The sequence below is a fragment of the Protopterus annectens genome, chromosome 1.part2 (assembly GCF_019279795.1).
Source record: "Protopterus annectens isolate FY-2018-M chromosome 1.part2, PAN1.0, whole genome shotgun sequence".
In the NCBI taxonomy this organism is placed as follows: Eukaryota; Metazoa; Chordata; order Ceratodontiformes; family Protopteridae; genus Protopterus; species Protopterus annectens.
Window position 1 is genome coordinate 896408988 of NC_056727.1, and position 15150 is coordinate 896424137.

At 42.0% G+C, this 15150-nt stretch overlaps 1 protein-coding gene across 1 annotated transcript in view; it reads right to left on the minus strand.

Moving 5' to 3' along the window:
- The window catches only part of LOC122791686 (xanthine dehydrogenase/oxidase-like), a 1688659-nt gene that overhangs the window by 195548 nt on the left and 1477961 nt on the right, over positions 1–15150 (minus strand). The window lies entirely within an intron of this gene.

A 15150-nucleotide genomic window follows, 5' to 3' on the forward strand; every position in this document is an offset into this window, starting at 1 on the left:
CATCTCTGCCCATCCATCTTTGGCTTATTATATTGTGTTCCTCCTACATATATATATATATAGGTACATAGGTAGGTAATAGGCTATCTGCCTGAAGGAATATATTTGTATGGCCAGAGTGTGCAGCTATCACCACCCATGGAGTTAGTTCCTAGGCCTCTGTGTAGTAGAGCTGATGAAGTGATCCATGGTGTGACAGTTCAGTTTCACATACACTCATCAAGGCTCCTCTGGAAGAGTGTCAATGAGGGTCTCAGCTTAATGTCAGTTGGGAGCCTGTTCCAAAGCAAGGGAAGTCTGTGAGTTAGTAATGTATCCCTCTAACATGTTCTATTTAATGTTGTCATGATGATATCCCGAGAGCATGTAGTACAGTGAGCTTGGGTTTACTTCAGATAGAGCATGTACATCAGTTCTGCATTGGACATGGTCCTATCTGTTGGGCAGAGATCTCCTGAGTAGACAGTATGCAACAGAGTACAGATTGAGTTAAATCCAGTCTTGTTGCATGGGGAAACTGTTTGAGGCCAGTAATCCTCTTGTTGAGGTACTTCAGTGGTCTTTCCAGCTGCTGAAGGTGCCTAGTCAGATTCATCGCAAGTGTGTTGTGGTACTCTCTGACGGGTCTGATGACTGATGAGTAGAGGGAACCTCCTTTGACCTACATGCAAAGACCTTGGCAGTTTGTGAGAACACATAGCATGATTTTCTATTCACTTTGTGAATGTGTTTCTGGAAGTAAAGATGACTATCCGCATGTGTCCATAGATCCCTTATTATCTCCTTCATATTTAGGGTGTTGGCACCTATGTGGTATTTGTATGACTGTAGCTCGAGGCCATAATTTTGACACCACATATGTCTGACTGAGGCCCTTCTTAAGGATGTCTCTGTTGTCACAAACATTGATTATGTCAACTTTTTTGCAGTTATCCACAAACTTTGCTAAACATAGCCCTTGTGTGTTTGACTGTATTTCTGAAAAGTATACACCAGACAGGTGGGGTCCCAGGACTTAGCCATGGGGGACAGCAGTTGTTACCAGCTTGAACAGGAGACCACAATTCTTACCTTGTGGGATCTATCTGTGCCCCAGTTGGCAATCCATCAGATGACATACATATTTATGCATGGTTGTTGATTTTGTGGATACGACATGTGTCTGGAATGTTGGAAAAGGGCTTTTCAAGGTCTATGTGGGACATGTGTAGCTCCTTTCATTGATGTATGTCCTGAGTGACTGCCTTGAAAACAGTCTAGCAGGTTTGGGAACCATAACCTGCCCCTGACCAAACCAAAATTGGTAGGGTTGGGTGTTTGTAGGCTCACAATAGCTCTGTTTATGAGTTCCATCATGATGGACTCCATGGCCTTGCAGATCAGGTTTAATAGGCTTATAAGACAATAGTTCCTATGGTCTGTTGTGCACCAACACTTGTGGAGTATGCCAGACATTGCTGTAACACATTCAACAGTTTCATATCCTGTACAGAGGGTGAGTCTCAACAGACTGTTCAGGTGCAGGGTCTGTTTGTTTTGGAGTTCACATATGATACAGCTAGGGAAATCATGTCATCCCATAGACGCTGTATTTTTAGGTTTGGAAAGTGCTGTTTAACCATTGTATATGTGATTTCTGGGTTTTCACAATCTCCGGGTATGATAATGGGCCCTTTTGTCAGTGAGAGGGGGGTAGATATGTATGAACCTGTCTGACAAGATGTTGCCAATGTCAGTCATGTACATGTATTCATTTACAGTTTGCACTGACTCAGAACATATATGACTTTACATTGATATTTATGACATAGCAAAAGAAAGCTTAATGGTTTTCTATGGTTCATGAAATATATATATTTTTTATGCACAATACTAAGTTTGATGTCGTCAAAATATTTATAAGGTTTTATAGTAACATGGTATTTTAAATGGTTTTAACTAATGAATATTCATGAGGCTTGGACAAGGTTGATTTGCACATTCAAAAGTTTTTTTAATAGTTAATTGGCTGGTGTTTAATGAATGCCTGTATATAATACGTAAATGAATTTATCAGTGGTTGTCTGATGAAGTCCATTTGTTTGATGAGAGTACTGTGGATTAAACGCGTTAATGTGTACATTCTATGTGTGACATTAAAATTTCTGAAAGAAGCATCGAGTGTTCCTTTTGGCTATTGCACTCTGGTTTGAGTGTTTTGGTTCTATTGAGTGCTCTTCACATTTTTTCTTTGGTTTTCTATGGACTCTTTGACAATATTTTTGCCAGAACGTGGATTGGATAATGTTAGGAGTGCTCATTGTTTATTGATGATACTGATCGGAGATTTATTGATCTTCTTTGAATTTTCACTTTCTTTGAACAACTTAAGTAGTTGTAGTACATAGTTTGATTATGACAGGAGTCCAATATATTATATGGGTCTGTTTTCATATAATTGTGTGCGTAAGGCAGGATTGGTGAATAGTGACAAGTTTCTGTGGTAAGAACTGCAACTGCCAGATATGTGTGGCCCACTGCTGTACTCAGACATGGCCTAAGTGTGTGAGCATGCCCAGTATGACCTTTCAGTATGTTGTTGACTGACATTTGCTTCATTTATTTAAGTGTGTGAGCATGCCCAGTATGACCTTTCAGTATGTTGCTGACTGAAATTTGCTAAATTTGTTTAAGTGTGTGAGCATGCCCAGTATGGGCATATATACTATATGTGTGTGAAAATCAAAGTTGGTTTTTACTTCAGGGCTCACCTTTGTGTTGTACATCGATAGGAAGCACGCTCTGCCTGTAGGGCTTCCATGAGTCACTTTGCATAGACTTATCAAAATTTCTACATACAGGGGGGACAGCTATTATTTGTACACTTCTGCCCGGGGGGCACACCTGATTGCTACTGTGGGTGTACATAGGATGAGGGGTTCACCTGACACTTACACACATTTGCTAGGCCTGCACTGCTATGTCAGGTACTCCATTTCAGTCTGTACTGTTGCCTATCGTACTGGCTTGAGGCATACTACTGTACTAAAGATCTTAGCTACCAATTTCACTTATATTAGTTTGTGACTTCATAGCCTACCCAACCCAAATCACACTGCCTGGCCTGCTGTTATCTGTCTGCATAAGCCTGGGGGGAAGTTACTCATATGCCTCTTCAGAGAGCATGATACAGCATTTGTTTGTGTTTGCGTTACTCTACAATTGTCCTTCTGTGTCTGTGCCAGTGAAATGCTGCCATGGCTTAGTGGTTCAGTACTGTGACTATAGTGCACAGTATCCTGAGTTCGAGCCCTGTCACTGCTTTTTATTTTCCTGCTGGGCAGACCTGACTGGTTAAGGAACAGTAAAGTAGGTGTGAGCATGTTTATCAGACTTTGCTCGACTTTGCCCAACATTGTCCAACATTGCCCAACATTGCCCAATGTTGCTCAACGTTGCCCAACATTGCTCAATGTTGCCTGATGTTGCGCTAGTTTGCGCGGTGCGCAGCTCCACACAATTGTGCTTAAATATGCTAAATAGTGGTAAAATGTGCTTAGCACTGCTTTATATTGCTTAAAATAGGGCAATCATGCCTCAGGTTTTGCTGCAGGGCTGCCTATGTCGGATACACATAGTACACTCCCTATACATGTTTGAAAACAGGTAGTGTCAAGTTAGGCATCCCTTTTATTGTATGTGCAATTCAGAGAGAGGTGTAATTTCCAGGGTTCCTACTAAGTCAGTGTATGTGCTATGCGTTGCCTCTTTGCCAAGGCCAAGACATGCTGGGCATTCCTCCTTTTGCCTACTGGGACAGGCTCAGGTTGTTCCTCCTCTGAGTCACGCTACCTGTGCAGGCCTTGGCAATAGTGGGGGGCTGTTTGGCCCTGCCCCATGCTGTTCCTGCTGCAGCTGTTTTCACAGGATCATATTGTGTAGCATGGCACATACCATGACAATTTGGGTACTTGTAGTTGGGGAGTACTGCAAGGCTCCACCAGATGTGTATAGGCACCAGAACCATGACTTGAGCATCCCAAACATATGCTCATTAATGTTTCTTGTTTGTGCATGTGCCTCATTATTGAGTTCTTGTTCGGGTGTGTGTGCATTTCTGATGGGTGTCATCAGCCATGGCTCCAGTGCGTATCCAGCATCCCCCACTTGGTGACCATCAGGGATGTCCCCATTGGCAAATCTCTGGTACAGCTGCATCAGATGCCAGATGTGGGAATCGTGATAGCTTCCAGGGCAGCCAGCACACACATTCATTATTATGCCATGGGCATCGCACATGACCTGGGAGTTGATGGAGGGGAAGCCCTTGCGGTTGATGTAGACCCTACCCCGCTCACCAGGTGGTGCTTTGATGTGTATGTGCGTGCAGTCTATTGCACCCACTACCTCAGGGTATTCTGCTATTTGGTGGAAAAGACGCTTGGGGAAATATACGTGCTCACTGACATGTGCTGACATGGCATCCAGGAAATGGTGCAGTACCCTGGATGCTGATGCCTGTAAAACCCCCATCATATCACCAGTTGGCCTCTGGAAGCTACCTGTAGCTAGTATTCATAGGCCAACACATACCTTGGTATTCACCAGGATGGGTTCCCCTCTGTTGGTTCTGTGTGTGAGGCGTGGCCGGCACAGCTCAAGAATTTTCTGCAGGAGGTCTCTGTCCACTCTATAGCGCTCCACTATCTCCAGCTCATGTAGCCCCTGGTAGGTTACCCAAGGTCTGTACACTCTTCTCCATCTCCTCACTGTGGGTTGCTCAGCAGCATTCACAACATCACCACACTCAGCATCTTGCACATGTTGGTTTATGATAGCAATAGCAGCCCCTAACATTTTGTCTGAATTAAGATTTTTAAGTTTTCACTCTTTGTATACTGCAGTGTTACAGAGTTCTTGGGGAAAAAAGGGTAGACTGCTGTTTATAGAGTTTAAAGTGCTGGGCTGGGCTGGGCTAGTCTACTGCCTGTGTAATTGGCTGATTCTGATATATTTCACCTGGCAGCTCTGCTAGTTCTCCTTGGGTTAACTTCCTACTTCTTCATTTCCTTCCTTTTCCCTTTCTGTTTCCACAAGGGGCAGCGCCACACAAACAAGCACACACGCGTGCACACAAGCACACACACGCGCACACAAGCACACATGCGTGCACACGCTGTGTGCCCGTTTGCAAGAAATTTCAGATATATCCACGGCGTACGCCTTTGGTTTCTTGTTTTCAGCTAGGACAACTGTAGACACACCTCTTGCAATCCTAAGAAACTAAGGGCAAACACAAGCCACTGTGCTCCAATAAGCTTACAGTCTTTCAGACATACCCCCTCATGATGTCACCTATCTTCTACACTACTACTCCCCTACTCCTACACTTACACTCTAGGGTCATGGCTCACATGCCGGGGAAAATTGGGATTCACTATCCTTATCCTCATTTGCATAGGATTGCCTACTAATGCTTGGTTACATCTCTCACACTGAGCTTCCCCCCAGCAACCACTACTTAGTGGCCATGTTGTTTTCAGCCTGCCATTCACCTGCATGGCAGAACAAGCTTTTTAATGAAAATGCCCATTTTTGGCTATTTTTCAATTGTTTTAATTTTATTTAAAGCGCAGCATGTTTGCGTGGTGCTGCACTATTCTTAAACATCGGCGAAAGGGGAAAAAAAAAACTGGATTTTAAGGATTTACAACATTTGCAAATGCCAATGGCCTTATATTTGGCCAATGGCATGCTTCCTCAACTAGATACATCTTTTATTTGGAGCTGTCATAGCTCCATTCAGCTATTTGCAGAACGGTACTCCGTTACCAACGGAGTACATTTCTGCAAATAACACTACTCTTCCACAGACAGGTTAGTGTTTCCTGGATCACAAATTTACCTCATTTGCATAGTTTTCAGCAGCAAATGAGGTAATTTGCATACCATAACACTCTCCGTGCAAGAGTAGCTTTAGAAGCTCTCATGCACGCCCCTGCTGGCTAGTGCTGGATCGCTCAGCAGACATATTGGCTGTCTGCCATCTTACACTACTCTTAGACTCCATGCAAGCCTTTGTAAATCCGGCCCATTGTTTCCAGCATTTCAGATATATCTGCCTGCACTATTTTGTTGAAAGTCCTAAGACAGCATTCATTCTCTATAAATGCCATTATACAAAATATATATATATATTATTATATAACACAATTGAAAAACATTTTTACATCATGTTTAATACCAATATTTACTATAAAATTACACATATCTTAAATATACAACTTTTATCCTATAATGTTGCATGTATTCTCCCTAGGTTAACCTTCATTAAGCTATGTACTCTTTACACAACTTTATTAATATGCACATGTACACTACTTCAACATATAATTCATACTCTTGCATCTAAAATTGGCTTAGTAGGAATGTAATCATTCAGCCCCAGTGCTTTTGCTGCATTTAACCTAAGTTGTCATTTAACTTCTTTTTCAGCTAATTTGACCTTAACATTTCCTACCCTAGAGTTAACGTTGACCTGTTCTAGTATCCCAAACTTAAATGTGTGGCTCTCATCATGCCTCTGTATGTGTCTACACAAGGCATTATTTCGATCTTTTCTTCTTATACAATAAGTATGGTCATATATCCTGTTCCTCAATTGTCTATCCATCTTTCCCACATAATAACTCAGACAGGTCATTCACTTCACCAAATATATGATGTGCTGGGAAAGGCAATTCCCTTTCTTAAATCATATTTTAGTATGGTTGACATCCCCTAATGTTATTATTTTTTCTTCTATAATCTCCTTACACTGCTGGCACTGCCCACACTTCCTAGTATGTCCGTCTCCTATACCATGGGTGAGCCCTGCATTCCCTCTTTCAAACCTGTTCTTTAAATTGTAGCCAGGCTTATACACATACCTAGGTGCTGTACCCACTTTACTATATACCATGTCATCACATCTCAGGATAATCCAATTTTGTCGAATTATATTCTTTACTTCCTCTGCATGTGGGCTGTACTCCCCCTTCCCCTTCATAAAGGAGGGAATTCTTTAGATCTCTCAAACTTCTGACCAATAGTCATATTATCACCACTGGCCAAAATTATGGCAAAGTGAGCCCACAACCAATTAATGTACTATCTCACCCAAAATAAACTACTGGCCAACTCTCAGGATGGTTTTAGGCCACACCACAGCACCACATCAGCCCTCCTATCCTTCTCTAACTCTATCAACATCAACCGAAACAATAACAAACATACCTCAGGTCTCTTCATAGAGAGCTCTAAGGCCTTTGATATTGTGTCAGTCACCAACTGCTTCTTTGTACCCTGAAGGAACCGTCACTGAATAGTAGCTCTATTAAATGGTTCCAGTCTTATCTGTCTGATAGACAACAAGCAATTATAAGGCAGAATACCCTATCCACACATCTACCCATTACTCTAGGTGTCCCCCAAGGCTCCAAACTAGGATCACTACTCTTCTCAGTCTTTATCAATGACCTACCCACCATCACTCCCAAGGTCACCTGCATCCAATATGTGGACGATTTTACTTTAATATGTACCGCCTCCTCCTCAACTGAGCTTATGACCCTAACTCTGAATACTTTCAATGATGTAGAAAAATGGTTTGCAAACTGTCAGCTTCTATTAAACCCCAACAAAACTAAACTGGTCATCTTATCCCCACCTGCAAATCCTCCTCACCATTCTTTACTATAAGTTCCAACAATGGCATAATTCCCCAGATACTCACACAAAAGTCCTGGGCTTCACAGTTGATAATGCCCTAAAATATGATATCCATGTCAATCAAACAATCAAATCTGTCAACAAAAAAACTGGGCTCCCTATACAGGATCAAAACCTTCCTCACTCGTTTTGCAAGAACTACTATTGCTCGGTCCGACATACTATCTGCCCTCCTCTATGCCTACCCCCTCTTCACTAACCTGAACGAAGCCACCCTTACCAAACTTGCTAGTTGTTACAACCATATTGCTAGATTTGCTACAGGTGCTACCTCTAGGACCCACCATTGTATCAACCTAACTCAACTAGGATGGCTGGAGTGGCCCAGTCTTCTCCGATACAACCAACTTATAACAACCCACAAAATACTATATCAACCCGAAAAAACACCAGCACTAAATAAGATCATCAAACCATACAGCAACCTGAGGTCACTATGCTCTGCTGATAAACTGCTGGTGCAAAAAACTAAGAGCATAAATGTGGCTGGGGACAACCACAACTGGCTGGGGCCAACTCAGTAGGCAAAACTTGGAAGTTACTCACCAATCCTCCTTAACCCAGTTCAAAAAAAGCCTCAAACTACACTTCCAACAGCATTGGCAGTGTCCCTGCTTAAACCTCGACTACCCGCTGTTCCTGCAAACTCTCCCTGAGCATTTCAATCATATACTCTAATAAGTGTATGAATTCTTGAAGGGACTTAGCCCATAACTGCGTGTATTATTGTCTGAAATTGAAGCCGCATGATTTTGATGTTGTCTACTATGTTTTATTTATGTTTGTAACCTTACTGAAAACTGTATATTATACTTGTCTCTAAATGTTTCTATTGTTCCTAATGTATTTGTACTCTGCTTTCTGGAGCTTTTCTCCTCAGGCCTCCGCTGAAAATGGACATATATGCAGTCAGACTTTTCCGGAAAAAAAAAAATTTAAATAAATAAAATAAATAAAGGTTCTGTCTAAAGGCCTCCTGACTCTTGCATGTATATGATTATATATGCCTCGTTAAATGAATGAAAATGCTGCAAAATGAATAGTAAAATATTTCATATGATAATTAAATAATTAAATAACATTGCAGAATAGTAAAATCCTTAAATAGCAACGGAGAACATAAATATAGTTTAAATAGTTAAGTTCTCTATTACCATTCTAAAGAAAATTAGAGATTTATTTTTTGTATTTTCATGAATGTAGCAAACCTTTATATTACCATCAGTATTTCTCTGAATAGCTATTGTACAGTTAATGAGCAGGATTCATGAAACCTCCATGTAAGGGTTAATATGTCTTACACAGAGGCTGCAGTCTAATGGTATGACGTCAGCATGCCATGCATATTCATGAGGGCATGCTGAATCATACCCTAGGCTAACACGGTCCATGTAGGAAAGTAGGGGCGTGTCCGAATGCCGAGTTCTGCAAAAGGACACGCCCCCAGAAGAGTCAGAGTCCTGAAAGTAAACTCCCATGAGCAAGTCCGTGGAAATGTCAAGGAACACAACACCACACATGCCCCCACAGACTATAAACCCAACTGTAATGTGAAATGGAAAAATAACAGTTTAATTTTTTTTTTAATTTCCAAAATGTTTGCCCGTAGTTGCGCTCGTTTGCGCGGGTATGCCCTCCGCTCAGCCACAGTTAGCAGACAGTGAAAAGCATATAAGATCTAAACATGCAAATTAAGCTAAGTAGCAATAGTGTAGCGGTAGAGACGTTGGTGAAAGAGGAGGTAGTCACGGTTCAAGCCCCCACAACATCATTCTCTATTTTTAGTTAAATAAGCATGAAACAATCCCCTGACATATATATATATATATATATATATATATATATATATATATATATATATATAAAACTATAATTTAAGTAAAATGTAATGAAATGGGCCATGTATTTTTGAAGAAATCTGACACAATAAAATATAAAAAAGAGATTATGTGCCCATAGCTGAGCAAGGCTTCAAGAAGCCTAATATGAGTGCCTATAGATGAGCAGCACTGTAACAAGCTTAATATGACTGCCCTCAGGTGAGCAGCGGTTTAACAGGTGTAATATGAGTGCCCAGATTTGAGCAGCGCTTTAACACACTTAAAATGAGTGCCCGTAGTTGAGCAATGCTTTACAAAGGACATAGCAAAATAAATTTAAAATGGGTGGCGAAAGCCAAACACATTCTGGCTAGGCTTATAAATGCCCTAGGGCAGATAGCCTAGTATGAACCTATGAACCTATGAACCTATATGAGTGCTCATAGCCAAATAACGCATTACCCAGTGTAAGCCATTTGCACGGAGCTGCGCACCGTGCCAACCAGCTCACTGGTGGGCAACGTTGAGCAAGCTGTATCAAAGCCGCCTTTACACAGACACACCTCCTAGCCTGTCTAGACAGTAGTAAAATAAAAAAAACAATGCCCAGGCTCAAACCCAGGATACTGTGCACCATAATCAAAGTACTGAACCACTAAGCCATGACAGTTGTACTGAGAAATGCAGTATTAGCATATATATAGGAATGAATGGAAATAGAAGCATGACAAAGCAGGTTTATTTAAGCTGATAAATATCCAAAATGGCCAATCACAGATAAGTGCGGGAAAACGAGCATATATAAGCCCCATAGGCGGGAATACACAGCATAACTGATTGTGGTACCCATTTGCAGTCAGGATGGCAGGTGCAGGAGAGGGAAGTCGCTTTAGAGCACAGAGGTGGGGTGTTGAGGAGTCAAAATATATGGTTTGGCTCCTAGTCCATGATTATGAGTCACAACTCATGCAGGGCCAGGTTCACTGGGGTGCATACAAGGCAGAGGCGTGGAACCGGTTGGCACATGATTTCACCAGTGCCACAGGCATTCCAAGAACTGGTGAACAGGTCCGTCACCACCATGCAGACCTGAAGAGATGTAAGCAGGACCAACTGAACCATTGGATCCAGGAGGCCCGGCAAATGCCCAATGCCCCACTACTGAGTAAGTATCCATGTAATTAAGTATGTAAGAAATTATCCTAGCCTATAGTATGGAGATGTATGTTCCAATATTACATCATTTATATTGCAGCTGCAGGTGTCTGTTCCATGAATCAGCGAGCCTATGTTGATAGGCTGGTGAGGTTGTGCCACCAGGCAGGTTAGTAATTATTTTGCTGGAATTGTTATGGAATATAAGTGAGACAGCTTGTAAAAGAGTTCAGTGTTGTTACATATTAATAAAGTTCAAATAAGTCTAGAAGAAAGATTCTGCTAGTACCGTAAAATTAGATAAGTGATGCAGCCTGTAATCCAGAAATAAACATTAAACAAGTCTCAAATAGGGAGTCTCCACCTGTATTGTAATATCAGATAACTGCTTCAGCCTGAAAATGAGTGGTAATCAATCAACAAAGGATAGACATGTGTCAAATACATCCCTTATAAAATCTGCCATATGAAATAAGTGAGTCAGTTGGAAAGGATTGCTGTAACCCAGTAAGAAATATTAATAATGCCTAGAATTAAGTACCACCCTGAAATATAAAAATAAAACACATGAGAGTGTGAGAAAGAGGGTATGAATCTACCAAGAAAGCTGTAATAAGTCTGGAATAAAGTTATACTGCAGTGAGTACATAATGAAATGAATGAGACAGCCACAACCAAAGAGTGAAATGTGTGTAATAAAGTACTGAACCTGGAATGTGTCTGTCCCACAATTTGGATATGTTGCTGTACCCTTGCAATATGGAGATAGTATGGTTGTATGAAATACTGAACATCCACAGTTGTCTAGAGCCATATAAATCAAATGTAGCAGGATGCTGTACCTGAACACAGCCATATATGAACATGTATGAATAAAAATGGAATGTATATTAATGTTGCAGTAACATTCCCATCACCAACATTCCTAAGGTTACATATAGGAAACTGTACTAATACATGTAGAGGATATATACTAGGAATGTACAGCATATGTATATGTAGTTTAAGTTGTTAATGTAATATTTTGTCACCCTACCCTATTTTCACAAATGATGCCATTCCACACCAAACTGGGTATGTGTATACACAATTAATTCTCATGGACATTTGTCCTGTTGGTTTATACATATCTGCATGTACGGTGATGCATGTGCCCTGTTCACATATCCAAACCTGATGGGCTGTTGCCACCAATCAACCCTGCATGCTGTTGGAATGTGTACTGTTGTTCTAAATATGCATGTGTTATGCTTGCTGTTCAATGTTCGGAATTCATGGGTGTTTGGTTAATGGGAATACTGATGCATGCTGTTACAACTAATTTTGAATGGTGTTGTTTGTTCCTAACCCAAAATGTCATAAAATACTGCTAAACATAGGACAACAGGGAAGGCGGGCTCCAGCGGACCCACCTCTCCCACCTCAGCTGGCGAGTGCACCTGGCACCAGTGCCCAGACCAGAACCTCCTCCGGTGGCCCTGTGCCACCTTTGGGTGGAAGCACTGCAGGGGATGGGGCTCATCCTCCCTCTGCAAGCGTGGCCGGAGGAAACGTCCACTCACCCTCCATAGTGTCCGGTCTGTGGTGCGTAGCGAGATCAGGCGTTCTGTGCTTGATCCCCTACGCCAGCTTGAGGCGAGGGTGGTGCAACTCACGGGTGTGCCTGCCGTCCTATACAGCCCCCAGCACAGCCCCATCCTGGGCAGTGAAGGCGCAGTGGTAACTGCCCATGGGTGGGGATCTCAGTTCCACTGTTGCCACCTGAGGGCTCATGGGCTCGCGATATCCAAACATCCGTCCCCGTCAATTGTCCCCCCCCCACATGTGTCATACTCTGCCCCTGTATGCGTCTTGTTTGTCTTGTCTGTTAACCTCCCCAACCTACCTCCCCAAATATACCTACTTCCTGTACCTCACATTCCACTGTCACCTGAAAAAAAAATAAAAAAGGGCACTCTGTTCCCACAAAAAAATTATGCCCCATACATAGCTGCCCATTTTGCAGACATGTCTGCTGGACATGTCAACTGATAATTAAAATTGGCTATACAACATATTTTGTTGTCCTCACCCCTTTCTCAGGGGTGGAAGGTTTCAAATTTCACACCAAATTACATACACATATGCACAGCTGTTGCTGATAAAGAAATGGGCAGCTATGGGCCTTCCCTACATCCTTCCTGCAAAGCCTGAGCTTATTTTCCTACTGTCCTATCCTCTTTGTGCCCACTTTTTCACCACTTTCCTATCTCCCCATTTCCTTTTCTTTAAAATAAATTAGCACGGTGTGACGGATCCACACAGCCTACCAGTTTTTGCTATGCCTCGAGCCACGTATCACTGTGTATGTTTAATTATTGCCAGATTGATTATTGCTAGTTCTTGATATGCCACTACCTCACTATATGCTGCTAATACTGAAACAATACAATATGCTTAAGAGCAGGCCTTGCTCACTGATTACTGGTATCATTGAACTTTTGTTAACCTATAAGTTGTTTATCAGCTTAAAAGATGTTTACCAGAATGTGGGGATTTCAAAGAGGAACTATATCACAAGATTGTGAGCTAACTGTTCCCTGAAAAAGGGAAGTAGGGCACAGGACCAGACATTACTAGACTTGTTTACAACTTAGGAAATGATCTGTAATTTTCTAAAATATTCCATCAGCTCATGATGAGCCTGTAATGTCAGATCTTTCTACAATATTCTGCCAACTCAAAAAGACTATAAAAGCTCAAAGGCTAAGATGAAAATCATCATCAGCATCCGGATTTGATCACAGCACCAGCCTGAACTGAGCTTAGAGACATTTCGCCAGTGTCGGCCTTGCCTTGACTGAACAGATAGCTGCACTGGATAGGATTTGAAGTTTCCCTATCAGTGGCAAAGATGATTTTGTTTATGCATATGCTTGTAAGTACATGATTTATTAGTTTTTGTTTATTTAGTTTTAGCCTTACTGTACTTTAAGAAAAGTTTTGCTTAATAAATTAATAAGTTAAGTTTGAGCCTTGGTGTTTTGTGTCATTTCTATTCCTGTATTAACCTCAGATTTTGAAGTAACGGACAGATACACTTGGCGTAGTCGGCAGGATCTGGGGTTTGCAGTAGAGATGTCACAACAACCACCAATGTTTTTTCCTTTAAAACACCTAGGTATAGGTAAGAAGGATGTTGCATTAAGCACCCCAAATAAGTTGGGTGTTGATGCTACTTTGACAGCATTATTTGGGAAGTGGGATCCTCTTGCTAAGGTATTGAGTCAAGTTTCTCCTCCTCCTTCTCCAAAACCCCTGCAGGAAAGACCTAAGGCAGATCCTGATAGCCTAGCTAGAACTTTAGAAGGGTTAAAATTGGATGATAAGGGAAAAAAGGTGAAGGAGGGGGTAGGGGCAGCCGGATGGCTGTTCTTTGAAGCAATTCAGGAATTAGACAGAGATGTAGACTCACTAAAAGAAAAAGTTTCAGAATTAGAAGAGCGATGTAAAGAACTCACACACACACATAGATTAGATAGAGATGCCTTGGAGAAGGCAAACATGGCACTTGTTAAAGTAGGGGAGGAAGCTGAGCACTGGAAATCTAATTCAGTGACTTTAGCTACTCGGATAATACAACAGCGTGAACAACGAAATGGGAGAAGCGACGCCATCCACCCTCAAGGCCTCGGGTTCGTGCTTTGCTGTGTAAGGCAGAGTTTGATCCTGAGAAGTGGGAAGGTGATTTCCCCTCAACAGATGAGGGTGATAGTGATTTTGAAATAGTAAATCCTCCGTCAGTGGAGGCGCCCAGTTATTGAGAAAAAGGGACAGTGGACTGGAGGGCAGCACCACAACAATGGGTGGAGGTGCGGAGTTATCATAAGCTGAATTATTGAATATAATCCAAATCTATAAGCAAAGGCCAGGGAAACTGTTTTGGCGTGGTTTCTTGGGTTTGGGACACAGGGGAAGCGGTGTCTCTAAATGCTGAAGAGATGCACCAGTGTGCATGTCTGGTGTTTCACCCACGTCTAAAGCAAATAGTAAACAATATAGATCATGGTGATTCCCAGGTGAATACACTGGTGGTGTGGTTAGCCTCGGCTTTCCAGCTACTTGGCCAGATGCTACAGCAGTAGCTGATGAACATAAGCCTTGGAAAACAATAGCAGAGGCCATACAGCAGTTAAGAGAAATGGCTATGTTGGCTGCCGTTTACTCAATGGAATTGAGGGATGGTGTATTGGTGCTTCGAGAGGGCCAGATGCACAAATTATGACTAGTAATATGAGGAGCAAATTAATCAAAAATGCACCACAGTGGTGGAAGGGGCAGCTGATGGCTGCCCTGGCAGGTGGTGTAGGTCAGCAGATATGGGACGTAATAGCCACTCTAAATCAAATGGCAGAATTAGTGGAAGAAAAAGAACAGAGAAGAGCTA